The sequence below is a fragment of the Gorilla gorilla genome, chromosome 6 (genome assembly GCF_029281585.2).
Source record: "Gorilla gorilla gorilla isolate KB3781 chromosome 6, NHGRI_mGorGor1-v2.1_pri, whole genome shotgun sequence".
NCBI lineage: Eukaryota > Metazoa > Chordata > Mammalia > Primates > Hominidae > Gorilla > Gorilla gorilla.
The window spans coordinates 20,696,471-20,724,250 of record NC_073230.2 but is presented as its reverse complement, the minus strand read 5'-3'; positions in this window follow the sequence as shown (position 1 = coordinate 20,724,250).

Genomic DNA, 27,780 nt, shown 5'->3' with positions numbered 1-27,780 from the left:
CAAATAATATACATGAAAATGCATTGGTAAAACACTTAGTCTTTCAATATAAAGCATTGGCATATTGATTATACTTCCGTATTACCTCTATAATCTCTGCCGATAAGCTAGGCATCACTGGAAACAGTAGCTGTTAATTTAATGTACTCCTTGCTGATTATTTATAGTTCTGTAGGCCTGAAAGGTTTCACTAAACTTAGCGGATATGCCTGGCAGCTGGTGCAATTTTTGGGGTGAAGTATTTACTTACATTGGCAAGGTGTATGTAATACATGTTTTAAAAAAAAGTAAAAATTACTCAAGAGGCAGCAACAAATGTGATAGTTGAAACAAACTATGTTAACATGTAATGACATGTATTATGGAAATGTACAGAAAGCGAATACAAGGAAAAAAAAGTGTACTGCAAACCTCTTACCTCTGAGAAGGAGAGAGGCTGTCCTTGTGTGTATCTGTGTGTATGTGCTTGTGTGTATATAGGTGTGTGTCTGAAAGTAGGGAGATAGCAAAAGAAAATTCACATTTTACTCTATCTGCCTCTATAATGTTTGAATCATATACATACAGAAAGTCTTCACTTAACATTGTCAGTTGGTTTTTGGAAACTGGCTTTAAGAGAAATTATGTATAACAAAACCATCTTTTTTCTCATCAACATTATGACAAAATGACTTGAAGGAAATGAAGTTATTTAAGAACCTGCTTTAAGTTATTTTGCTTAAAGTCATAGTTTCCAAGAATCTATTGACAACATTAAGGAAGGACTTACTATACAAGAGATTGTGATAATGTATAAAAGGTAAGGTTTAAAAGGGAAAATAAATTATATTAAAAACATAAAATATGGTTACAGGAGTCACTGTGATAATGGTTTTTAAATGGTGCTACTGGAGAGCAAACAAGAGGGTCCCTAATCTAGTGTGAGTTCAGGGAAATGGCTTCCACAAAACAAGTGACATTATCATTAAATAATTGGATTACTGAAAGAGTAGCTCTTGGGATATAAAAATATAAATCTAGACAGAAATTGGGAATTTGAAGTCATCAGCATATATTGATACAAATTGGAGTTATCAAATACAATGTTCTCAGCACAGGAAAATGGACACAGTGAGACTCCTAAGGAACAAAAACGTTTAAGGGTTGGGTAATGGAATACGACCAAGAGAGGGAGGCTGAGAATGAGTACCAAGATAAGCAGGAATAAAATCTGAAAAGTATGGATTCTAGGAAACTAAAGAATGTCTGGAGAAAAAGAGAATGACTAAGAATTTCAAATACTGCCCAGTGGTTATGCAAGATAAGTATTAAAATGTGTTCACTGATTATCTAACAAAGAAGCCAATGGTGAATGTTGGGGCGCAAAGCAGTTTCTGTGGATTCTTATCTGAATATGGACTGCGGTGGGTTATTAAATCCATCTGAATAGAGAACATGGAGGAGGTAAGTGTAGGTCTTCTTTGAAGAAGCTTGACGGTAAAGGGAAAAGCAGGGGAAAAGAGAAGAGGTTGGACCTGGCAGTTAAAGGTTTTGGCTGATTGGTGGGTGCTTTTCTGCTACAGTTGTTTTGATAGTGGTTGTTTTTAATTTTTTCAATGTTTTATGATCTTGGAGAGTTGTGCATATTTAAATCCTGATAGGGAGAAGCCAGAAATTAGAATAGGTTATTGATATAGGACAGAGAGAAGAAGGGACGAAGGACAAAGCGTGGATGGAGATTATCCTCTAATGGATCTCTAATATGAATAAAAGGAATAGAGGAAGAATTGACTGCTTTTTAGTTCGTAAGTAGAAAGTGGAGGTAGTTTTTGGCTGAAATAATATATTTTACATATGTTTTCTCTAGTATTCACAGTACCATATCTAAGGTGGGACACATTTTATAGATCAGAAGAAAAGGATTTAGCCAGCAATTGATCACTGTAACATACAAGGACAGATACTATAAGGAAGTGACTGCATTATGTACTCGTAGGTTTGCGCTTATCTACTTTTTATTTAGGTCAAAACACTGCTTTGTTTCAATGCATAAAGTATACTTAATTTCTAAATTATAATAGCAGACATGCTTCTTCAAAAATAACTTTTTTGTTTTTCATTCTCCCACTAGGTGTCAGGACAACACTACAGACGGTAACGGTCTGAACTCTGTCAGGACACTTGTTACCAGAAACCAAAAATAACTGAATGAGTGAATAAAGAAATAATAGATTTATATTTTTCCTGTACAGTTGTTCTCTCCTCCAGCTATTCTCACATGTTTAGGAACTGTCATTAATAAGTACACAGTGTCCAAGGAATCTTTCTCTTCTAAAAACTGTGGAGCCTTGGGGAAGAGAAATAGGTTTTATTGAGAGAGAACTAGTAACAGCTCTGTGCTGATGATTCCTTGAGAGAAAATGTCAGTAGAGCATAGGAATGTTAATTTAGTATGGACTACTATTAAGTATCTCAAAATCTTGACTTATTGAAAAGGCCATGGAATCAATAACCTCATTTCTCCCGGCTACATCTCATTATGCCCAAGGAAGCAAGGCAGAACATACTGTCACCAGAACATATTACATTATTCCAGTAAAACAACGGTTGCAAATGAGACATGACCAGGATTGTGAAAAGAACTCCTTTGTCATTCACTAGCTCCAGGATCCAGGGCAAACATTTAATTTCTCTAAACCTCATCTGTGAAAGGTTGAAATATGTTTTGTCCCTTTCTTAGGGCTATTTTTGTGTAGCCCCACATTTAAGGGAGTTAACTCAGTGAATGTCACTTCTCAGTCCTTCCGAATGCTGCAAGGCCTAGAATATCTCCATGCCTAATGAAATCTCAATCAAGATTTTCTCCATTAGAATCTTATCTTCGGTGCCTAAAGTTTTCAGATCAATTTTGCTTGAGGGAAGTTGCTGGGCGGGCATTCTCAGGAGAAGATAAAGTCAACCAGCAGTGTGATTTCAGTCACAGACCCCTCTCCTTGAATGGGGTCCTCTTTGATCTTTTGCTGTGGACTACATTGTGCCAGGAAGTGTGGGTAAAACATAAAAAAACATCGTGCTTGGGACTCTTCTCCTGAAAAGGCTTTACCAGGAGCAGAAAGCTGACATTTGAGTCACAGGTACCTTCTCTCTAATCAGACTGACTGGTACTGGATTCCAGCCCCATCACTTAGAAATGACATGACTTTGAAGAAATTGCTTACTCTTTTTAACTTTGGATCCCCCTTGTATTATTACTTCAATCTGTAAAATCGTGGTAATAATAAAACCAACCTAAACATTTTTTCTAAGTAATAAATGAACTAATACTTTTAAAGAGTCCAGAGTTCGAGACCAGCCTGACCAACATGGTGAAACCCCATTTCTACTAAAAATACAAAATTAGCTGGACATAGTGGCAGGCTACTGTAATCCCAGCTACTTGGGAGGCTGAGGCAGGAGAATAGCTTGAACTCATGAGGCAGAGAATGCTGTGAGCCGAGATAGTACCATCACACTCCAGCCTAGGCAATAGGAGCGAAACTCTGTCTCAAAAAAAAAATGCTGAGTCCGGTGGCTCATGTCTGTAATCCCAGCACTTTGGGAGGCCGAGGCGGGAGGATCACCTGAGGTCAGGAGTTTGAGACCAGCCTGGCCAACATGGTGAAACCCCGTCTCTACTAAAAATATAAAATTAGCTGGGCGTGGTGCCATGCGCCTGTAATCTCAGCTACAGGCTGGGATACAGGAGGCTGAGGGAGGAGAATCGCTTGAACCCGGGAGGCAGAGGTTGCAGTGAGCTGAGATCCCGCCACTGCAGTCCAGCCTGGGCAACAAGAGCAAAACTCTGTCTAGATAGATGGATGGATGGATAGATAGATGATAGATAGATAGATAGATAGATAGATAGATAGATAGATAGATAGATAGATAGTAAGTACAGAACAATGCTTTAGCAACTAGAGGATCTCCCACCATTGTCAGAAAAGAAGTAGTTTGGGTAAGTTCGGATGTATTTTGAAAATCAGAACTTTCACCATTGATAGCTAAGTATAAACTGCATCTGTTAAAAATTATTCTCTTAACATAAAACAAATTAGAGCCAGAGTAAAAGGTACAAATATTATATTGTACATATCATACTTCTCAACATTATACCAGAATCTGAAATTTTAAAATCTAATATTCTGAAAACAAATTAGAGCCATACCACTCTGAGCAGTTCTGCTCAAATGAAAGGCATGAGAAAGATTATAATTGTTGGCACTCCACACACACGGTTTTATTTAGAAAGTGTTTCTCCTTAATGAGCAGCAGGCATTTATGCAGCACCTATATAGAAATTACCAGTGAAATGGGAGGTGTAACTTAGAAATGAATATGGCAATATGAGTGCCAGGCAAGTACCTTTACTAAACAATGCATTTCTAGGTTCTAGGCACATTTGGCCCAAGCACACTTGGAACTTACACAAGCTCTTTTTTTCTCTTCTTTTTTTTAAACTAACAAATAGAAACTGTATATGTTTATGGTATACAACATGATATTTTACATATTGTGGAATGATTAAATGAAGCTAATTATCATATCCATCACTTCATACACTTATTCTGAGAACATTTAAGATCTCCTCTTTTTCCAATTTTCAAGTCTATAAACATTACTATTAAGTATAGTCATGATATTGTACAACAGATCTCCAGAACTTATCTGGAATCGGAAATTTTCTAAACTCTCTATTTAGACTTTTAGTTAACATATATCTGCCATTATAAAGAATTGTTTGGCCCTATTGTATGTAACAAGGGCTGTCACAGGCCACTGTCATAAGACAAGTTCCCTAGAAGCAGAGCCTGAGACAGATTCTTGTGCAAGGAATGTTTGACTGAGGGACTGCTCTTAGGAGAAACCTGTAAGGAAGCAAATGACGAACAACAGGGTAGGGGAAGCAACTAAATAAAATCTATTTCAACCTGATCTCACAGGGAATTTTGAAGGGAAAGTACCCATAAATTTGTTCCCTCAGTTAGATCACTGGCTATGTTCTATCCCCAAGGGATCTGCACAACTCCACAGGAGTCTCTGAGCCTCTAGTCAGCTGAGTGAATTCACCTACAAAAGTGAAGCTGTGAATCATGAGCAGACAAGGCTCACAGCAGCTACAGTACTCCCAAGACTTCACTAGCCTGGGAAAGGAAACTGGGCTGGGCACAAACAGCATCTACTGGCCATCACACTACACAGACATTACCAGATAACATGGACAAATTTAATCATGAGTGAATGACAGCTCTACTTCTCTTCATTCTAATTTCCATTGTCTGCTTTCTAGTATCATCTTTGTGATACTTGGACTTTTATCTGCATTATACTATTAACTTATTTTACCTGCGTATAATTTAGTTGCTTATAATTTACTAAATTATAAGCAGGTAAAATAACAGTTAATATTATAATGCAGATAATAATAATATAATTTGCTTCTTTGAGAAGCAAAATAAACATTATTTTTTCAGGGCACAAGGCGACTATTAAGTATAGAGAAGCTTATGATAAATTTTTAAAATAATAATAAATGCAATTAACTAGGAGGATACAATTAGATGTCTCTATTTAACATTTAATTATAATAGATATACCCAATCATGACAGCCAACGCTAACTAGCTGATGCAGTAGGCTCCTTGAAAGTGAAGAAGGGACAGGAAACCATCTACATTGTTTAATAAAGGAAACATCATGTTTAACACCACTGGTAAGACTGATGATACCATCTGCTTTCTAACTCTTCCACTTTTGTCTTTCACTTGTTTCTTTTCAGCCGTATCTACCACTTTTTCAGTTGAAACGGCATAGTATTGGCCGGGTGCAGTGGCTCACGCCTGTAATCCTAGCACTTTGGGAGGCTGAGGGAGGTGGATCACCTGAGGTCAGGAGTTCGAGACCAGCATGGCCAATATGGCAAAACCCCATCTCTACTAAAAATACAAAAATTAGCCAGGCATGGTGGCAGGTGCCAGTAATCCCAGCTATTTGGGAGGCTGAGGCAGGAGAATCACTTGAACCCGGGAGGCGGAGGTTGCAGTGAGCCAAGATCACGCCACTTCTCTCCAGCCTGGGCAAAACAGAGAGATTCTGTCTTTAAAAAAAAAAAAAAAGGCATAGTATTATATGAATATGGTACAGAACACAATGATATACATTTATGTTTCTTCATGGGGCTGAAATACTCAACACATTTTTTTATTGGAAAAGTACATTGAGACATGTCTTTAGGGGCTGTGCTTCTCAAGACTCTTATTTCGAGATTTGTCAATGAGTGCCTTAATATTGCACATGGACAGTCACTTATGGAGGAGATCAATACAAATGGTTCAGAAAATCTTGATACCACAGGAGAGAAGAAGGTAAAGATTCTCTATGGGTAATTTTAGAGTCTTGGTTGAGGGTGCCTAATACTCTTACCATTTATGTATTTGTTTATGTTAAGTAATACTTTATGTTTGTGTATATGGGATTTTTAAGATGTATCCATCTTATTGTTAAGCAACACTTTGTTTAATATACAATTGAAATCTAGATAATTTTGGAAACATATATTAAAGTGGCAACTTTCACATACCATTTTGCTTGCTTGCTTGCTTTCCTGTCCCCTGCTAACAAATTATTACGCAATGTCTTATGCTTATTGAAGTTACAGGCATCGATATATTTCTGACAATTTGACACGTTAACATGGAGAAAATGAGTTAAATGACATAGTGTCAGCTGTGAGTTTGTGATGAGATGCCCTCTCACATCTTCAAATAGTTTATACAAATTCTATATTTTCTACTAGCATGACTCTATAAAGATCTGACTGATATTCCTTATTTACAAACTGGCTGCATGTTTTCTTAAACTGATTAAAATACACAAGTATAATTTGAATATGAAGTTGACTTTGATTTCTTTTGCATTTATTTAATTGCCTTTGCAAAAAGGAAAATGTCAAATAAACGTGGGTGTAGAAAGAAAGGCACAGCCCCGCCCAAAATGTCCCCATACCAAAGCCAAGTTACTTGGTCCTATGGAAAATCAAATGAGGACACAGGCCTCCAGCACCTGTGTGGCTATTCACTAGTTGCCTACTTTACCTAAGGGAAGTTAAACACCTCCTTACATTTCAATTTAGTCATGTAACAATGAAAGTAATAATACCTTTATCTCAAATTGTTTTTGGCTTTAATGAGACAGGGATATAATAATGCTTGGTAAGGTAACTGTACAAATGTAAGGTAATGCTGTTATTTTATGAAGTGGGGAGACATGGATATATAAGGGGTTAATCAGGAGAGTGCCAGAGAAGAAGCCACGTGTTTCTCATAGGACTACATTCACCACTTCAGGCACACTGAGTCACACACGCTTAGAAATAGGGTATTTTACTAACATTCCACAAAACCACACAGCCGGATTGAAGAAAAACTAATTGGAGAAGAGACTGTGGAATGTACTTGAAGGGATATGGATGCTGTTTTGTATTCAGGAGAGAACACTGTAAAGATCTTTTAAGTCTCCGAAGAATATTTGGGGATTATTTTCTTCTAGTACCTTAATTGTTTCCTTGAGAAGCAAAATAAACATTAATTTTTCTAGGACACAAGGTGACTATTAAGTATAGAGAAGCTTATGATAAATTTAAAAAATAATAATAAATGCAATTAACTAGGAGGATACAATTAGATATCTCTATTTAACATTTAATTATAATAGAAAATAATAATCCCATTATGATTGATTTTGGTTCCTGATTATGTTCTTGAAAGCTTCCCAGAAGCAGAGGTGGCTATGAAAATATTTGTGAAAGTGCAGCCATAAAGAAAGTTAACATACAAAACAATAAATATACATTTATTTGGTTCACATACAGAAAACGAGCACTGGGTCCATATTTGAGAAAGTTAGCTATAAAGAAATGCAACATTCCAAAGAACAAATCTATACAATGCATTAATATATTAATTGATACATAGAATATCAATAGTATCCATATATAATGCTATACATTAATATGTACCCAGGGCTTTCTTTGTGCTAATCAATACTTATCTTTAAGGATATACAGTTATGAAGTCCTAGGGAAAATGGAGACATAAGCTTACAGATCTTACCATATTACTGATATTTAAAAAGTAAAATATGTACACACTGAGAAAAAAATATAAATACAACACTTTAAAAAATTATCATAATCTAGCACATAATGCGTTCTCAATTAAAATTTTTTTAAATGTACAATTAGGTACATATAAGTATAAAGTTACATATATATCTAACCACCCATAAACAGCACGTTTACAGGTGTGTGTGTGTGTGTGTGTGTGTGTACAAGTCAAATCAAAATCTGTTGCCCAATCAAAGGGAGTGATATAGAAAAATATTAGATTATCTTATGAAACCTTTATTATTATCTTTTTATTACTGGACCTACAAGGCAAAATAAAACTCCAGCATTAGTTTTCCTTAAATATATTAATAAACTATCCAGAACTTTCATTTTTTTTCCTTTTTTCTTTTTTTTTTTTGAGACGGAGTCTCACTGTAACCCAGGCTGGTATGAAATCGCATGCCCTTGGCTCACTGCAACCTTCGCCTTCTGGGTTCAAGCAATTCTCCTGCCTCAGCCTCCCGAGTAGCTGGGACTAAAGGCGGGTGCCACCACACTGGGCTAATTTTTGTATTTTTAGTAGAGATGGGGTTTCACTATCTTGGCCAGGCTGGTCTCAAACTCCTGAATTCGTGATCCGCCTGCCTTGGCTCGAACTCCTAAACTCGTGATCCACCCACCTTGGCCTCCCAAAGTGCTGGGATTACAGGCATGAGCCACCATGCCCGACCAGAGCTTTCATTTCTTAAACGTCAAAAATTAGTTTTTAAATGTATGTACATGTTTCTTCATGACTCCTTCAGGAGACTTGGAGGCTTAATTTAGATGGTCATCCCAGTTTTTCCATGATTTTCTTATTAGTTTTAAGCAATTTGATTGTGAATGATTAAAGCAAACAACATTTAATTTTCTTACTACTTATATACCAAGAAGTCACAGGTATTAATTACAGTTATAAAAGTATCTTTTAAAATATGAACGGTGAGTGAGTATAAAAAATACTAGTACAGAAGTAAAAGGAAGAAAAAACACAATTATGAGAAAGGGGATATGAAGAAGTAAAATGCTAAGGCATTATTCTCAGTTGTGGCTCTAGATAAACAATTATTTAGAAACCTTTTAGGGTTTGAATGAATGCTAGTGTTATTGATGACAAAATAAAATATAATAATGAAAGTAGGACTAATAATATAATTTTAGCACTTCTAATTCTGTAAACTTTGTTGAGCTGACTCCTGAAAAAGTTGGGGTTAGGGGCACCAACCCACCTTACCCCTTAACCCCAGAACTTACCCCCCAAAAAGGCAAAAATCTTTGTGTAACTTGACTCCCCAAAAATGTAACTACTAATAGCCTAGTATTATCCAGAAGCCTTACTGATAACATGGTTGAAGAACACATATTTTATATGTTACATGTATTCTACACTGTCCTCTTACATTAAGCTGAGAAAACAATATTAAGAAAGTCATAAGGAAGAGAAAATACACTTACAATGCTGTACTGTATTTACTGATATCTAAGTTTACATAATTTGTTTACAAGATGAATTGCCTAAAATGGTGGGAAACTGCAGCTGCAGACCTATCTAGGGTACATATCAAGTAATTCAACTTGTTTTTAAATGTCATTTTCTCTGCTTCTTGGGAGCACTTCCAGCAACACTATTGGCACTTCATATGAGTCCCATGGTGTTATTTAAGGTTTATGGTATTACACTAAACACGACGAAAAACAGGCAATAGCCATGAGAGATAACTTTTTACTGTGACATGCAATTTACTGAAGAGACAAACTGCTCCGCAGAAGTGTTTAGCATCACAGGGCATTTTAAGTAGATACTCCCGACACTTGAGCTCAGGGCAATAGCAACGGGAGGTGGCTGTGAAATTATTAGAGTAATATAGTATTTACTATAGCTAATTTATGCAGTTATGATTTAATACTGCATCTTTACATTTGTTTACATTACTCTTGACTGTGAATGTCACTGTGTATGGTCTGTAAGTGTTTGTGGGGGTAATTTTTAAATAATGGATTTATGTATATTTTATGGTAGTAAATGATAAAACAGACAAATATCTACATATATTTTATGTATTCATGATATACTTAACTTTTTCTTAATTCTCTTGAGATTTCTAGACTCCACAGCTCATCTGTGAGTTTTTTCAAATTGTCACAAATCTCCAAAATTTTTCCAATATATTTATTGAAAAAAAAATCAGTGCAGGTATATTCATTCAGTTCAAATCCATATTGTTGAAGGGTCAAATATATATATATACAAGAAGATTTATCATACGTTATTGACTCACTTGACTACGGAGAGTGAGAAGTCCCACAATCAGCCATCTTCAGGCTAGAAACCCAGAAAAGCAAATGGAACAGTTGAAAGGCCCAATGACTGGGGAGCTGATGGTATAGAATCTGGTCTGAAACTGAGCCTGCAAACCAGGAGCAGTGAGGACAGGAGACTATCAGGACAATATCAATGTCTAAGCTCTGCAGTGAGGCAGAGTGAATTCAATCTTCCTCTACCTTTGTATGCTATTCAGGCCCTCAATAGATTAGCTGATGCCCACCCACACTGGGGAGGGCAATTTGCTTTACTCAGTTCAATTCAAATGCTGATCCTTTCCAGAAACATCCTCATAGACCCTCCAAGAAAAAAAAAAAGTGTCTAAAAAGATATTTGGGCATCCCAGATGTGGCCTAGCTGAATTAATACATACAATTAGCCATCAGAGTCTGCTACTTTCAATATTGGTTTCATATCAAGGTCAGACTTAGTTGATATCTTTACTTGAAAACGTTTTCCTTTTTTTATTTTATTTTTTTGATGTTTTCTATGTCAGGTAATTTGGATCAATTGTGGAGATTCTGGACGCTTGCTATTTTTCTGTGATGACTGCTGCTTTTCCGTGATATCGGGTAGTTTTCTGGAGTAGGTTGAACAGCAAGCCCTGGTTGTTGTGCAGCAGCACCATTCCCTGGTCTAACCTTTTGTCTTAATTTAGGCTCCTTCCATTCTGTTTTGTGCATGTGCAGAGATATGAATACCCGGTTTAGAGATTCCTTTTGGACTCAATCAATCCCTTTAGCGATCCCCATACTTTCCTCAGTGTTTATGATCCCCTTGCTTCTCTTTTCTAGTTCTTCAAACACAAGGACCACAGTTTTCCCATAGGTACTCCCTCCTTTTCCTCCGATGTGTCCAGTGTACCCAGCGCATGGAGCTGTGCTTAGCCCCAGGCTAAGTGCTAAAGAAACAGGAGACACGTTCTCTGTCTACCCTCCTTCAAATGAATGTGCATTCTAACATGGGCTATCTGCTGCTGTTCACTCTCCAGGATTATTCGTGTGGCATCTTCGTCTAAGCTTAAATATTTTAGTTTTGGCTGAGCGGCTTTGAGTTTGTTCCATCCATGCCTCCTTCAGCAATCAGTCAGAGAAGGAGATAGAAAGATTTTAGAGATACTCTCCCTGGGTTTTTTTCCATCCTAGATTTCTCCTTTTTTAGCATCTCCTTTTCTCTTTCTTAGCATTCATAATTTTTCCCTGTTTCATGTTTCTGTTTCACAGGATAGAAAGATTATGGGGTGAAGTTCCTGCCAGATTTATATTTTATTGTTCTACTCTTTACTGTCTACAGGTAGTTACTATAGGTACTATGGCCAGGTGAGGTCATCTGGCAGGGTCTTAGTCCTATCAAATCCAGAGCCATGATTTTTGAACAGTTTTAATGAGCAATAATGGGCAAATATTACAATTTTCTGAGATCCTTAAGGTATACTATTTTAAGTAGGTGTGTACACCCATAAAATCACCAAAATGATAAAGATAATAAACATATTACTCACCCTGCAACTTTTTTTGAAATTTTTTCGTTCAGCATAATTATATTTTTTTCTTCAAAGCCCCAGCATAATTATTTTGAGATTCATCTCTGTCATTGTAGTTCGTTCATTTTTACTACTAAATAGTATTCCATTGTATGGATATGCTATAGTTGGATTATCTATTTGCCTGTTGATGAATATTTAGGATATTCCTACATTTTAATCATTACACATAAAGCTTCAATAAGTATTCATGTACAAGTGTTTTTATGGACACGTGCTTTCATTTTTCTTGAGTAAAAACCTAGAAATTTAATGCCTGGATTATATAATAGTTTATGTAAAAATTTTTAATAAAACTGCCAATTTGTTTTTCAAAATGATTGATTGTACCATTTTATATTACTAAAAGCAGTGTATGATTGCTCACTTATTTAATGTGGAGAGTTCTTTATATATTCTGTATAAAAGTCCTTCAAGAGATATAGAATTTGGAAATATTTTCTTCCAGAAAGTAGCTTGGCTTTTAATTTTATTAACAGTGTCTTTCGAAGAGGAGAAATATTTTATTTTGATAAAAGTTTAATATGTTAAATTTTTCTTTAAGAATCATACTTTGTTACAGTTAAAGATCTTTGCATAAAGATCAAAGATAGTTTATTGTATGTTTTATTCTAGAAGTTTTAGAGATTTGTGTTTTACATGTAGGTATACAATCTACTTTGAATTATTTTTTGTATATGGTGGCACATAGGTAATGCAGTTCTTTTTACATTTTAACATATGAACATCAATTATTCCAGATGGTTCACTGAAAAGGCTATTCATTTTCCATTTGTTATCCAATTTTGTAAAAAATCAGTTGTCCAAATATTAGTGAGAATATTTATGGACTCTATTTTCTTTCATTTCTTTTTCTATCTTTATGCTAATACCACATTCTTTTAATTATCAAAACTGTATAATAATGCTTGACATCACAGCGTGTAGTATTATTTCTTTAACTTTGCTCTTCACTTGCAAAGTTGATTTGGAACCACCATGAAAAATTCACCAAATTACAGAAGACAGCAAGAGAGAAAGAAAGGAAAAAATGATGTATTAAATAGTTAGAAAACAATTAACAAAATGGCATTAGTAAGTCCCTGCCTATTAATAATTACTTTAAATATAAATGTATTAAGTTCTCTAAAGACATGGAGTAGCTAAATGAATAAAAGAAAAACCAAATGATATTCTACCTACAAGAAACTCACTTTAGCTTTAAGGGCACACATAAGCTAAAAGTGAAGGGGTAGAGAGAGACATTGCATACAAACAGTAACCAAAAGAGAACAGAGGCGGTCATACTTACATTAGATAAAAAAAGACATTAAGTCAAAAATTGTCATGATACAAAGAAAGGTATTTTATAATGATAAAAGGGTCAATGCATCAAGAAGATATAAAAATTATAGATATTGATGCACTCAACATCAGAATGCCTAAATATGTAAAATAAATACTAACAGAAATGAAGGAGAAATAAACAGCAATGCAACAACAGTAAAGAATCTCCACACGCTACTCTCAACAATGGATAGAACATCCAGGCACAAAATCAAGGAAACAGCAGATTTGAACAACACTGTAGATCAAATAGACCTAACAGACATATACAGAAAATTTCACCCAACAGAAGCAGAATATACATTCTTCTTAAGTGAACACGAAACATTCTCCAAAAACAAGTCTTAACAAATTCAAGAAGATTGAGCTAATATTAAGCATATGTTCTGGGCACAATAGTATGAAATAGGAAATCAGCAATAAGAAGCATTTAGTAAAAGTCACAAATACATAGAAAATCATATAACTTCTAAACAACCAATGGATCAAAGAAGAAACCAAAAGAGTAATAACAATATATTGAGATAAATTAAAATGTAAATACAACATACCTAAGCTTATGAGACAGCAAAAATAGTCAGAAGAGGGAGGCTTATTAGCCTACATGATTTCTAAAAACTCAAATAAACAACCTGTCTTTACACATTAAAAATCTAGAAAAACAAGAATAAACTAAACTCAGGCTGGCAGAAGACAGGCTGTAGTAAAGATTAGAGTAGAAATAAATAAAATGGAGAATAGGAAAGCAACAGAAAAAATTGACAAAACTAAGATTGGTTTGTTGAAAAGATAAACAAAAATACAAACCTTTAGCTAGACTAATCAAGAAAAAAGAGAAAATACTCACATAACCAGAATTGTATATAAAAGAGAAGACATCACAACTGATAATACAGAAATACAAAGAATCATAAGAAATGAATAATTATACTCCCCATAAGTTGTATAACCTAACAGAAATAGATTCCTAGCAACATACAACCTACCAACACTGAAGAAATACAAAATATGAATAGATCAATAACAAGATATTGATTCAGTATTCAAAAATCTCCCCAGGAATAAAAACCTAGGACCACATGGCTTCACTTGTGTGTTCTATTACACATTTAAAGAAGATTTAATGTCAACTCTCAAACTCTTTCAAAGAAATTCAAGAGAAGGGAATGCTTCCAAGCTTATTTTATAAGGCCAGTGTTACCCTGACTCCAAAATTAGATTAGTACACTAAAGGAAATAAGATTAAAAGTCAATATTACTGATAAACTTAGGTGTAAAACTTCTCAAAAAATAATATCAAACCAAATTTAATGATGACCATTAGACAGTACACCATAATCAAGTGGGATTTATCCATGGGATGCAAGGATAATATATGCAAATCAATAAATGTGCCATACTACATTAACACAATGAAGGATAACCTGATCATCTCAATATATGAAGAAAAAGCAGCAGACAAAATTCAACATTGTTACATAACAACTATCAACATACTAGGTATGAAGAAATTTACTTCAACATAATAAAGGCTATATACATATATGTAATCTCTAGTTAATATCATGCTCACTAGTAAAATGAGGAAAGCATTTTCTCTAAGTAAAGAATAAGACAAAGATGCCCACTCTCACAGTTTCTATTCATGATTGTTCTAGAAGCCCTAGCAAGAGCAATTAGGCAAGAAAAAAAGAAATATGCAAATCAGAAGGGAAGAAGCAAAACTGTCTGTTTACCAGTGACACTGTGTTATTTATAGATAACCCTAAAAACTTCACCAAAAAACTGAGAACTAATACATGAATCTAGTAAAGTTGGAAGAATAAAAAAAAATACAAAAATCAGTAGCATTTTTATACACTGAGTTACCTGAATATGAAATCAAGAAAACAATCCCAGATACAATAGGTTAGAAAACAATAAAATACTGAGAAATCAATTTAACCACGGAGGTTATAGACTTTATAAAGCTGATATACTAAAAATTATAAGACACTGATAAAAAAAGTTGAAAACAAAATAAACAGAAGCCTATTCTACGTTAATGGATTAGAAGAATATTATTAAATATCCATGCCTCCCAAAGCAATCTATTAAATGCAATCCCTAAAAATATTCCAATGGCATTTTTTTAAGGAAATAGAAAAAACAATTCTAGAATTTGTATAGAAGCACAAAAGACTTCAAATAGCCAAAGCAATCTTGAGAAAGAATAAAGCCAACAGCATCACACTTCCTGATTAAAACTATATTACAAAACTATAGTAATCAAAATAATATGGTACTGACATAACAACTGACACATTTACCAGTGGAACAGAATTAAGTGACCTGAAATAAACCAATGTATATATGGTCAAGTAATATCTGAGAAGAATATACAATGAAGAAAGGATATTCTCTTCAATAAATGTTTTTAAATTTAAGCTTTAATTTTTGTGCGTACATATAGGTGTATATATTTATGGGGTACATAAATGTTGGGAAAACTGAATATTCACAAGCAAAAGAATGAATTTGGACTCCTAAGTTATACTACTCACAAAAATTAACCCGAAATTGATTAAAGATTTAAATGTAAGACCTAAAGTCATAAAACTCTTAAAAGAAAACATAAGGGAAAATTTCCTCCACAATTTCCTCGACATTGGTCTTGACAACGATTTTTTGAATGTGACAACAGTCCACATAACAAAAGCAACAATATCAAATGGGGCTGTATCAAACTAAGAAGATTCTGCACATAAAAAGAAAAAATATGCAAAATGAAAAGGCAATCAATAGAATGGAGAAAAAAGTTTGCAAACTATGTATCTGATAAAAGGTCAATATCCAAAATATGTAAGGAACTCACACAACTCAATAGCAAAACAAAAACAAACCAAACAAACAGATAATACCAAAGCAAATACACTTTGATTAAAAAATGGGCAAAGGACCTACACAGGAAATTTTCCAAAGACGATATACAAATGGCTAAACAGTACATGAAAAGATTTTCAACATTACCAATTATCAGGAAAATCCAACTAAAAACCACAATAAGATATCAACTCATGCCTGTTATAATGCCTATTATCAAAAAGACACAAATAAGTATTGGCAAAAATATGGTAAAAAGAGAACTCTGCTATGCTGTTTCTGGGAATGAAAATGATACTGTGAAAAACAGTATGGAGGTTCCTCAAAAGATTTAAAAATAGAACTACTCTAGCTCTTCCTCTTCTGGGTATATATCTAAAGGAAATGAAATCAGTATCAGCATCTTGAAAAGTAATCTTCATCCTTTGTTCATTATTGACAATAGCCAGGACATAAAAACAATCTAAGTGTCTGTCAAGAATGAATTTTTAAAATAGGATATATTTCATATATATACACACAGCATGCACAAAATGGAATATTATTCAACCCTAAAAAATAAGACAGAGAGACAAATACTTCATCATCTCTCTTAAATGTGAAATATAAAATGTTAAATGTATAGAAGCTGAGATTAAAATGGTGGTTGCCAATGGCTGGAAGGTGAGGGAAATGGGAACATATTGGTCAAAGGGAACAAAATTTCATTTATAAGATAAGTAAGTTCTTGAGATCTAATGTAAAGCCTGTTGACTATAGTTAAAAATACTGAATTGTACAATTGTAAAATGCTAAGATAATACATCTTAAATGTTCTGAATATACATGCACACACAGAATAGTAAATAGATGAAGTGATCAATGTGTTAAATAACTTCACTGTGGTAATTATTTTACAAAATTTACACATATCATATCATCACATCATACACCTTAAATTTATACAATTTTATTTGTCGGTTATACCTCAATAAAGCTGGAAAATAAGTAAATAAAAAGAAAGCTCATCTATTCACATCTGAAAACAAAAAACAAAAAAAGATTTGGCAATTCTAGGTTATTTAAATTTCCATAGGAATTTCAGAAACGTAGATTTCTACAAAAACAGTTGACTAAGATTTTGATTGCAATTGTCTTGAAGGTATATATCAATTTAGGGAGAACTGACTTTTTTTGAGACAGAGTTTTGCTCTGTCGCCAGGCTGGAGTGCAGTGGCACAATCTCGGCTCACTGCAACCTCTGCCTCCTGGATTCAAGCGATTCTCCTGCCTCAGCCTCCCAAGTAGCTGAGACTACAGGCACACACCACCATGCCCAGCTACTTTTTGTATTTTTAGTAGAGATGGGGTTTCACCATGATAATCAGGATGGTCTTGATCTCTTTTTTTTTTTTTTATTATACTTTAAGTTTTAGGGTACATGTGCACATTGTGCAGGTTAGTTACATATGTATACATGTGCCATGCTGGTGCGCTGCACCCACTAACTCGTCATCTAGCATTAGGTATATCTCCCGATGCTATCCCTCCCCCCTCCCCCCACCCCACCACAGTCCCCAGAGTGCGATATTCCCCTTCCTGTGTCCATGTGATCTCATTGTTCAATTCCCACCTATGAGTGAGAATATGTGGTGTTGTTTGGTTTTTTGTTCTTCTGATAGTTTACTGAGAATGATGATTTCCAATTTCATCCATGTCCCTACAAAGGACATGAACTCATCATTTTTTATGGCTGCATAGTATTCCATGGTGTATATGTGCCACATTTTCTTAATCCAGTCTATCATCGTTGGACATTTGGGTTGGTTCCAAGTCTTTGCTATTGTGAATAGTGCCGCAATAAACATACGTGTGCATGTGTCTTTATAGCAGCATGATTTATAGTCATTTGGGTATATACCCAGTAATGGGATGGCTGGGTCAAATGGTATTTCTAGTTCTAGATCCCTGAGGAATCGCCACACTGACTTCCACAATGGTTGAACTAGTTTACAGTCCCATCAACAGTGTAAAAGTGTTCCTATTTCTCCACATCCTCTCCAGCACCTGTTGTTTCCTGACTTTTTAATGATTACCATTCTAACTGGTGTGAGATGGTATCTCATAGTGGTTTTGATTTGCATTTCTCTGATGGCCAGTGATGATGAGCATTTTTTCATGTGTTTTTTGGCTGCATAAATGTCTTCTTTTGAGAAGTGTCTGTTCATGTCCTTCGCCCACTTTTTGATGGGGTTGTTTGTTTTTTTCTTGTAAATTTGTTTGAGTTCATTGTAGATTCTGGATATTAGCCCTTTGTCAGATGAGTAGGTTGCAAAAATTTTCTCCCATTTTGTAGGTTCCCTGTTCACTCTGATGGTAGTTTCTTTTGCTGTGCAGAAGCTCTTTAGTTTAATTAGATCCCATTTGTCAAGTTTGGCTTTTGTTGCCATTGCTTTTGGTGTTTTGGACATGAAGTCCTTGCCCATGCCTATGTCCTGAATGGTAATGCCTAGGTTTTCTTCTAGGGTTTTTATGGTTTTAGGTCTAACGTTTAAATCTTTAATCCACCTTGAATTGATTTTTGTATAAGGTGTAAGGAAGGGATCCAGTTTCAGCTTTCTACATATGGCTAGCCAGTTTTCCCAGCACCATTTATTAAATAGGGAATCCTTTCCCCATTGCTTGTTTTTCTCAAGTTTGTCAAAGATCAGATAGTTGTAGGTATGTGGAGTTATTTCTGAGGGCTCTGTTCTGTTCCATTGATCTATATCTCTGTTTTGGTACCAGTACCATGCTGTTTTGGTTACTGTAGCCTTGTAGTATAGTTTGAAGTCAGGTAGTGTGATGCCTCCAGCTTTGTTCTTTTGGCTTAGGATTGACTTGGCGATGCGGGCTCTTTTTTGGTTCCATATAAACTTTAAAGTAGTTTTTTCCAATTCTGTGAAGAAAGTCATTGGTAGCTTGATGGGGATTGCATTGAATCTGTAAACTACCTTGGGCAGTATGGCCATTTTCACGATATTGATTCTTCCTACCCATGAGCGTGGAATGTTCTTCCATTTGTTTGTATCCTCTTTTATTTCCTTGAGCAGTGGTTTGTAGTTCTCCTTGAAGAGGTCCTTTATAGCCCTAGTAAGTTGGATTCCTAGGTATTTTATTCTCTTTGAAGCAATTGTGAATGGGAGTTCACTCATGATTTGGCTCTCTGTTTGTCTGTTGTTGGTGTATAAGAATGCTTGTGATTTTTGTACATTGATTTTGTATCCTGAGACTTTGCTGAAGTTGCTTATCAGCTTAAGGAGATTTTGGGCTGAGACAATGGGGTTTTCTAGATATACAATCATGTCGTCTGCAAACAGGGACAATTTGACTTCCTCTTTTCCTAATTGAATACCCTTTATTTCCTTCTCCTGCCTAATTGCCCTGGCCAGAACTTCCAACACTATGTTGAATAGGAGTGGTGAGAGAGGGCATCCCTGTCTTGTGCCAGTTTTCAAAGGGAATGCTTCCAGTTTTTGCCCATTCAGTATGATATTGGCTGTGGGTTTGTCATAGATAGCTCTTATTATTTTGAAATACGTCCCATCAATACCTAATTTATTGAGAGTTTTTAGCATGAAGGGTTGTTGAATGTTGTCAAAGGCTTTTTCTGCATCTATTGAGATAATCATGTGGTTTTTGTCTTTGGCTCTGTTTATATGCTGGATTACATTTATTGATTTGCGTATATTGAACCAGCCTTGCATCCCAGGGATGAAGCCCACTTGATCATGGTGGATAAGCTTTTTGATGTGCTGCTGGATTCGGTTTGCCAGTATTTTATTGAGGATTTTTGCATCAATGTTCATCAAGGATATTGGTCTAAAATTCTCTTTTTTGGTTGTGTCTCTGCCCGGCTTTGGTATCAGAATGATGCTGGCCTCATAAAATGAGTTAGGGAGGATTCCCTCTTTTTCTATTGATTGGAATAGTTTCAGAAGGAATGGTACCAGCTCCTCCTTGTACCTCTGGTAGAATTCGGCTGTGAATCCATCTGGTCCTGGACTCTTTTTGGTTGGTAAACTATTGATTATTGCCACAATTTCAGCTCCTGTTATTGGTCTATTCAGAGATTCAACTTCTTCCTGGTTTAGTCTTGGGAGAGTGTATGTGTCAAGGAATTTATCCATTTCTTGTAGATTTTCTACTTTATTTGCGTAGAGGTGTTTGTAGTAATCTCTGATGGTAGTTTGTATTTCTGTGGGATCGGTGGTGATATTCCCTTTATCATTTTTTATTGTTTCTATTTGATTCTTCTCTCTTTTTTTCTTTATTAGTCTTGCTAGCGGTCTATCAATTTTGTTGATCCTTTCAAAAAACCAGCTCCTGGATTCATTGATTTTTTGAAGGGTTTTTTGTGTCTCTATTTCCTTCAGTTCTGCTCTGATTTTAGTTATTTCTCACCTTCTGCTAGCTTTTGAATGTGTTTGCTCTTGCTTTTCTAGTTCTTTTAATTGTGATGTTAGGGTGTCAATTTGGGATCTTTCTTGCTTTCTCTTGTGGGCATTTAGTGCTATAAATTTCCCTCTACACACTGCTTTGAATGCGTCCCAGAGATTCTGGTATGTTGTGTCTTTGTTCTCGTTGGTTTCAAAGAACATCTTTATTTCTGCCTTCATTTCGTCATGTACCCAGTAGTCATTCAGGAGCCGGTTGTTCAGTTTCCATGTAGTTGAGCAGCTTTGAGTGAAATTCTTAATCCTGAGTTCTAGTTTGATTGCACTGTGGTCTGAGAGATAGTTTGTTATAATTTCTGTTCTTTTACATTTGCTGAGGAGAGCTTTACTTCGAACTATGTGGCCAATTTTGGAATAGGTGTGGTGTGGTACTGAAAAAAATGTATATTCTGTTGATTTGGCGTGGAGAGTTCTGTAGATGTCTATTAGGTTAGCTTGGTGCAGAGCTGAGTTCAATTCCTGGGTATCCTTGTTGACTTTCTGTCTCGTTGATCTGTCTAATGTTGACAGTGGGATGTTAAAGTCTCCCATTATTAATGTGTGGGAGTCTAAGTCTCTTTGCAGGTCACTCAGGACTTGCTTTATGAATCTGGGTGCTCCTGTATTGGGTGCGTATATGTTTAGGATAGTTAGCTCTTCTTGTTGTATTGATCCCTTTACCATTATGTAATGGCCTTCTTTGTCTCTTTTGATCTTTGTTGGTTTAAAGTTTGTTTTATCAGAGACTAGGATTGCAACCCCTGCCTTTTTTTGTTTTCCATTTGCTTGGTAGATCTTCCTCCATCCTTTTATTTTAAGCCTATGTGTGTCTCTGCACATGAGATGGGTTTCCTGAATACAGCACACTGATGGGTCTTGACTCTTTATCCAACCTGCCAATCTGTGTCTTCTAATTGGAGAATTTAGTCCATTTACATTTAAAGTTAATATTGTTATGTGTGAATTTGGTCCTGTCATTATGATGTTAGCTGGTGATTTTGCTCGTTAGTTGATGCAGTTTCTTCCTAGTCTCGACGGTCTTTATATTTTGGCATGATTTTGCAGCGGCTGATACTGGTTGTTCCTTTCCATGTTTAGTGCTTCCTTCAGGAGCTCTTTTAGGGCAGGCCTGGTGGTGACAAAATCTCTCAGCATTTGCTTGTCTGTAAAGTATTTTATTTCTCCTTCACTTATGAAGCTTAGTTTGGCTGGATATGAAATTCTGGGTTGAAAATTCTTCTCTTTAAGAATGTTGAATATTGGCCCCCAATCTCTTCTGGCTTGTAGAGTTTCTGCTGAGAGATCCGCTGTTAGTCTGATGGGCTTCCCTTTGAGGGTAACCCAACCTTTCTCTCTGGCTGCCCTTAACATTTTTTCCTTCATTTCAACTTTGGTGAATCTGAGAATTATGTGTCTTGGAGTTGCTCTTCTCGAGGAGTATCTTTGTGGCGTTCTCTGTATTTCCTGAATCTGAACGTTGGCCTGCCTTGCTAGATTGGGGAAGTTCTCCTTGATAATATCCTGCAGAGTGTTTTCCAACTTGGTTCCATTCTCCCCGTCACTTTCAGGTACACCAATCAGACGTAGATTTGGTCTTTTCACATAGTCCCATATTTCTTGGAGGCTTTGCTCGTTTCTTTTTATTCTTTTTTCTCTAAACTTCCCTTCTCGCTTCACTTCATTCATTTCATCTTCCATTGCTGATACTCTTTCTTCCAGTTGATCGCATCGGCTCCTGAGGCTTCTGCATTCTTCATGTAGTTCTCCAGCCTTGGTTTTCAGCTCCATCAGCTCCTTTAAGCACTTCTCTGTATTGGTTATTCTAGTTATACATTCTTCTAAATTTTTTTCAAAGTTTTCAACTTCTTTGCCTTTGGTTTGAATGTCCTCCCGTAGCTCAGAGTAATTTGATCGTCTGAAGCCTTCTTCTCTCAGCTCCTCAAAGTCATTCTCCATCCAGCTTTGTTCCGTTGCTGGTGAGGAACTGCGTTCCTTTGGAGGAGGAGAGACGCTCTACGTTTTAGAGTTTCCAGTTTTTCTGTTCTGTTTTTTCCCCATCTTTGTGGTTTTATCTACTTTTGGTCTTTGATGATGGTGATGTACAGATGGTTTTTTGGTATGGATGTCCTTTCTGTTTGTTAGTTTTCCTTCTAACAGACAGGACCCTCAGCTGCAGGTCTGTTGGAATACCCTGCCGTGTGAGGTGTCAGTGTGCCCCTGCTGGGGTTGCCTCCCAGTTAGGCTGCTCGGGGGTCAGGGGTCAGGGACCCACCTGAGGAGGCAGTCTGCCCGTTCTCAGATCTCCAGCTGCGTGCTGGGAGAACCACTGCTCTCTTCAAAGCTGTCAGGCAGGGACATTTAAGTCTGCAGAGGTTACTGCTGTCTTTTTGTTTGTCTGTGCCCTGCCCCCAGAGGTGGAGCCTACAGTGGCAGGCAGGCCTCCTGGAGCTGTGGTGGGCTCCACCCAGTTCGAGCTTCCCAGCTGCTTTGTTTACCTAAGCAAGCCTGGGCAATGGCGGGCGCCCCTCCCCCAGCCTCGCTGCTGCCTTGCAGTTTGATCTCAGACTGCTGTGCTAGCAATCAGCGAGACTCCGTGGGCGTAGGACCCTCCGAGCCAGGTGTGGGATATAATCTCGTGGTGCGCCGTTTTTTAAGCCGGTCAGAAAAGCACAATATTTGGGTGGGAGTGACCCGATTTTCCAGGTGCGTCCGTCACCCCTTTCTTTGACTCAGAAAGGGAACTCCCTGACCCCTTGCGCTTCCCAGGTGAGGCAATGCCTCGCCCTGCTTTGGCTTGCGCACGGTGTGCGCACCCACTGGCCTGCGCCCACTGTCTGGCACTCCCTAGTGAGATGAACCTGGTACCTCAGATGGAAATGCAGAAATCACCCATCTTCTGCGTTGCTCACGCTGGGAGCTGTAGACCGGAGCTGTTCCTATTCGGCCATCTTGGCTCCTTTTTTTTTTTTTTTTTTGAGATGGAGTCTCGCTCTGTTGCCAGTCTGGAGTGCAATGGCACGATCTCGGCTCACTGTAATCTCCGCATCCTGGGTTCAAGTGATTCTCCTGCCTCAGCCTCCCGAGTAGCTGAGACTACAGGCATACGCCACCATGCCCAGCTAATTTTTGTATTTTTAGTACAGACAGGGTTTCACCATGTTGGCCAGGATGGTCTTGATCTCTTGACCTAGTGATACTCCCGCCTTGGTCTCCCAAAGTGCTGAGATTACAGGCATGAGCCACCCCACCCGGCTGAGACTTGACACCTTAACATGATTGAGTCCTCCAACCCAATATCATGGTCTATCTTTCACAAAGATCTTTAATTTCTTCCAATAATATTTTGTAGTTTTCAGTGTACAGTACTGCATATATTTTGTTACATATATTTCTAAGTATTTAATTTTTGATACTTTAGTAAATTATTGTTTTGTTAATTTTAATTTTCAGTTGTCCTCTCCTAATATAGAAAGATACAATTGATTTTTGATGCTTGATCTTATATCCTGCAACATTACTAAACTGTAGTTCTAGTTGTGTTTTTGTATATTCTACCAGATTTTCTACTTAATCTTGTACTTGGTGAACAAAAATACTTTTCCTCTTTTCATTTATTACCAGAATATTTGTACAGCTGACCACTGAATGATACAGGTTTGAATTGCATGGGTCTACACATACGTAATTTTTTTTTCAATGAATATATCAGATTTTTTTTGGAAATTTGTGACAATTTTTGAAAAAAACTCACAAACTTCATAGCTTTAAAATATCAAAAAATTAAGAAAAAGTTATGTCATTAAGGCATAAAATATATGTAGATACTAGTTTTGTCTTATCATCTACTACTGTAAAATACATATATAAATTCCTTATTTAAAAATTACCCACACAAACACTTATAGATAATCTGTGGTACCATTTGCAGTCAAGAGCAATGTAAACAAAAGTAAAGATGCAGTATTAAATCATAACCACATTAAATTAGCTGTACTACATACTATATTACTGCAATAATTTTATAGCCACCTCCTGTTGCTATTGCCCTGAGCTCAAGTATTGGGAGTATCTGCTTAAAATGCCTGTAAGGCTAAACATCTCTGCTGAGAAGTTTGTCTCTCCAGTAAATTGCATATCATGGTAAAAAGTCATCTCTCACAGTTTTTGCCTATTTTTCATTATGTTTAATGTAATACCATAAACCTTAAATAACACCATGAGACTCATATAAAATGCTACTAGTGATACTGGAAGTGTTCCCAAGAAACAAAGAAAGGCCACCATATTAAGGAAGTTGAATTACTTGATATGTATCCTAGACTGTGGTCTGCAGCTGTAGTTTCCCACCATTTTAGACAAATGATTCATCTTATAAACAGAAGATGTAAATTTAGGTATTAATAAATACAGTAGAGTAAGGTAAATGTATTTTCTCTTCCTTATGACTTTCTTAATAATGCTTTCCTTTCCCTAGCTTACTTAATATAAGAAGACAGTACACAATACATATAACATAAAAAATACATGTTTATTGGCTATGCATCAGTAAGGCTTCACGTCAACAGTAGGCTATTAGTAGTTAAATTTTCAGGGGGTTAATTTATAAGGGGATATTTTTGCTTGTGCAGGGATCAGCTTCCTTAACCCCCTTATGGTTAAGAGTTGTGTGTGTGTGTATGTGTGTGCGTGCATGCACACGTGTATCTCTATATATCTGTCTGTTTCTCTGGAGAAACCTATTTCTAGAACTGAAAAATATAACTTCAGAAAAATTAACTGAATTGCTTAGCCAAATGACCATGATAGAGGAAATAAGTCAACTTGAAGATATCTTGTTCAATAGAAATAATCCAAAGTGAGAAACACAGAGGAAAATAAATTTTTAAAATATGAATAGGGCCTCAAGCACATGTTAGATGATATCAAGTAGTCAAATACACCTGTAATTATATTATCAGAAGTAGACAACCTCCTGAGACTGTAGGAGTTACAATAGAGTAGAAAAACATCTTAAATTGCTGAATGTAGAAAACCTGACAAATTAGATTCTATATTTGAAAAAAAATCAAGAATGAAGTTAACATAACAAAATTTCAGATAAAACAAAACCAAGTAACATTATTGCCAGAAGACCTGTCCTATAAAAAAATGCTAAAGAAAGTTCTTCCTTTAGCTGAAGGGAAGTCAATGTTAATAGAAACTCTGATCCATAGACAATAATAAATTTTACATTTTTAAATTTCTTTATAAATCATATAATAGTTTACAAATATTATATTGTGGGTTTTATGATGTTCATAGATGTATTATATATAACAACTACAACCTACAGGATAGGGATGGGAGATATACGTCAATCAACGTTGCAAGTTTTCTGTATTTTACTTGAAGTAGTGCATTATTAACTCTAAGAAGACTATCCTTATGTTAGTGATGCATATTACAAATAATAGGAAAACCAATGTAAAATAATGCAAACAAGAAAAACTAAAAAGTGAACAGAAAAATTAAAATAAAATTCAAATTTTGATACCTTGTTAAAGGGCAAGAGGAATAGAGAGAAAAACACGGAAGTAGAAAACAATAAATAAATAAATAGATAAATTCATCCTTCTACTGAAAAATCATCAAGCTTGTCATGGGCTTATCATTTATCTTAATGACAGTTTTAAAACTGGGTGGAGAATGACCACCATTTTTCTTGTTTTACAAATAGATAGCTGAAGCAAAAAGAAGGTAAATGACTTCTCCTGGGTCAAACTTAGAGACTGTGTTAGATAAATATTTGTTGTCAACAGAAGATAAATGGGTTTCAACTTTATAAATTAATTCTGGCTATTGACAGGTAAAGTATTATATTTAGCAATGAATTAAGCCCAGAGAAAAATGTATGAAATATATGTACCCAAAATAATAATTCTATTAAGTATCTTTAGTTACTTACATGCTAATTACCAGTGTCTTATTCAGAGAAGCTCTTGCCACAAAGAAAATATGGCCTGCAGTTTAACAAGAGCAGTTTCATAAGCATGAATGAGAATATTTTTAAGAATAAAATCAATTCAATACTTTTTTATACCTTGAGATTTACTTTAAAGTCTTCTAATCAAATGAACTTCTACTTAGTGTTGAATATATTTTATAGAGTTTTTGTACTACTCTACCCATTTTCTAATGATAATATTTATAGTTAAAAGGAAATGCTCTAATATTTAGATGAGGTAACTGAGGCACAGACGTGTTAAGCAAATTGGCAAAGGTCACAAAGGCTGATGATAGTTGTTTTTCAGTTTCAATGACATAGCTAGAATATGTGGAGCTATATTTTATTGCTGTGTAATTGTAAAAAAGGGGGAGTCAAGAAACACTGTCAAATAAATTTTAGATAAACTAATTTACAGAATTATTCATATAGATGCACTATGGAAATAAAAGGTCTATTTTAAATACAATTTTAACTGGAGAAATAAGGATGTAAAAGTCAGTTTTTCACTCTAAAATACTAACTGGTCATATATTGGATTACTTATTACTGAAAAGCGGCACTCTCTTCCACAGGTTGAGAAAATTGTTGGTCCAAGAGACCATACCCAGCCAGAAGCCCCTTCTCTTCCAGATCATGCTCCAGGTACCATAGACCCTTGAGTTCTTTTCCCAAATGCAGTTTACTTTCCCAAATGCAGCTTACTTTCAAGTTTTGTGCAAATTCCTTTTTCTGGTCTGTCCTCGAGAAGATCAACTGCTGCCAGTGTGTTACCTTTAGATCCACTGGATAGCCAAGAGATTTGCAACTGATTGTGAGGTGTATGGATGAAATTTAGACATGTGGGTTGGGTTGTCCAAATGCATGCACAATAGGCTGCCTGTATGCCTCAGGGAAGGGAGAGTAGGCCTTAGTTTGGGGACTTGGATTTATACTTGCTTGGGCTTTTCAAATGTGAGTGCTCACAAATATATCTCATTTTAGTTTCTAGAGAAGACTGCATATCCAAAACAATAGAGTGAAAACTCTAATTCAGCAGTGACAAATATCACCATCTTAGTTTGTTCAGGCTGCTATAACAAAATATCATAGACTGGGAAGCTCCTCAACAACAGAAATTTACTTCTCA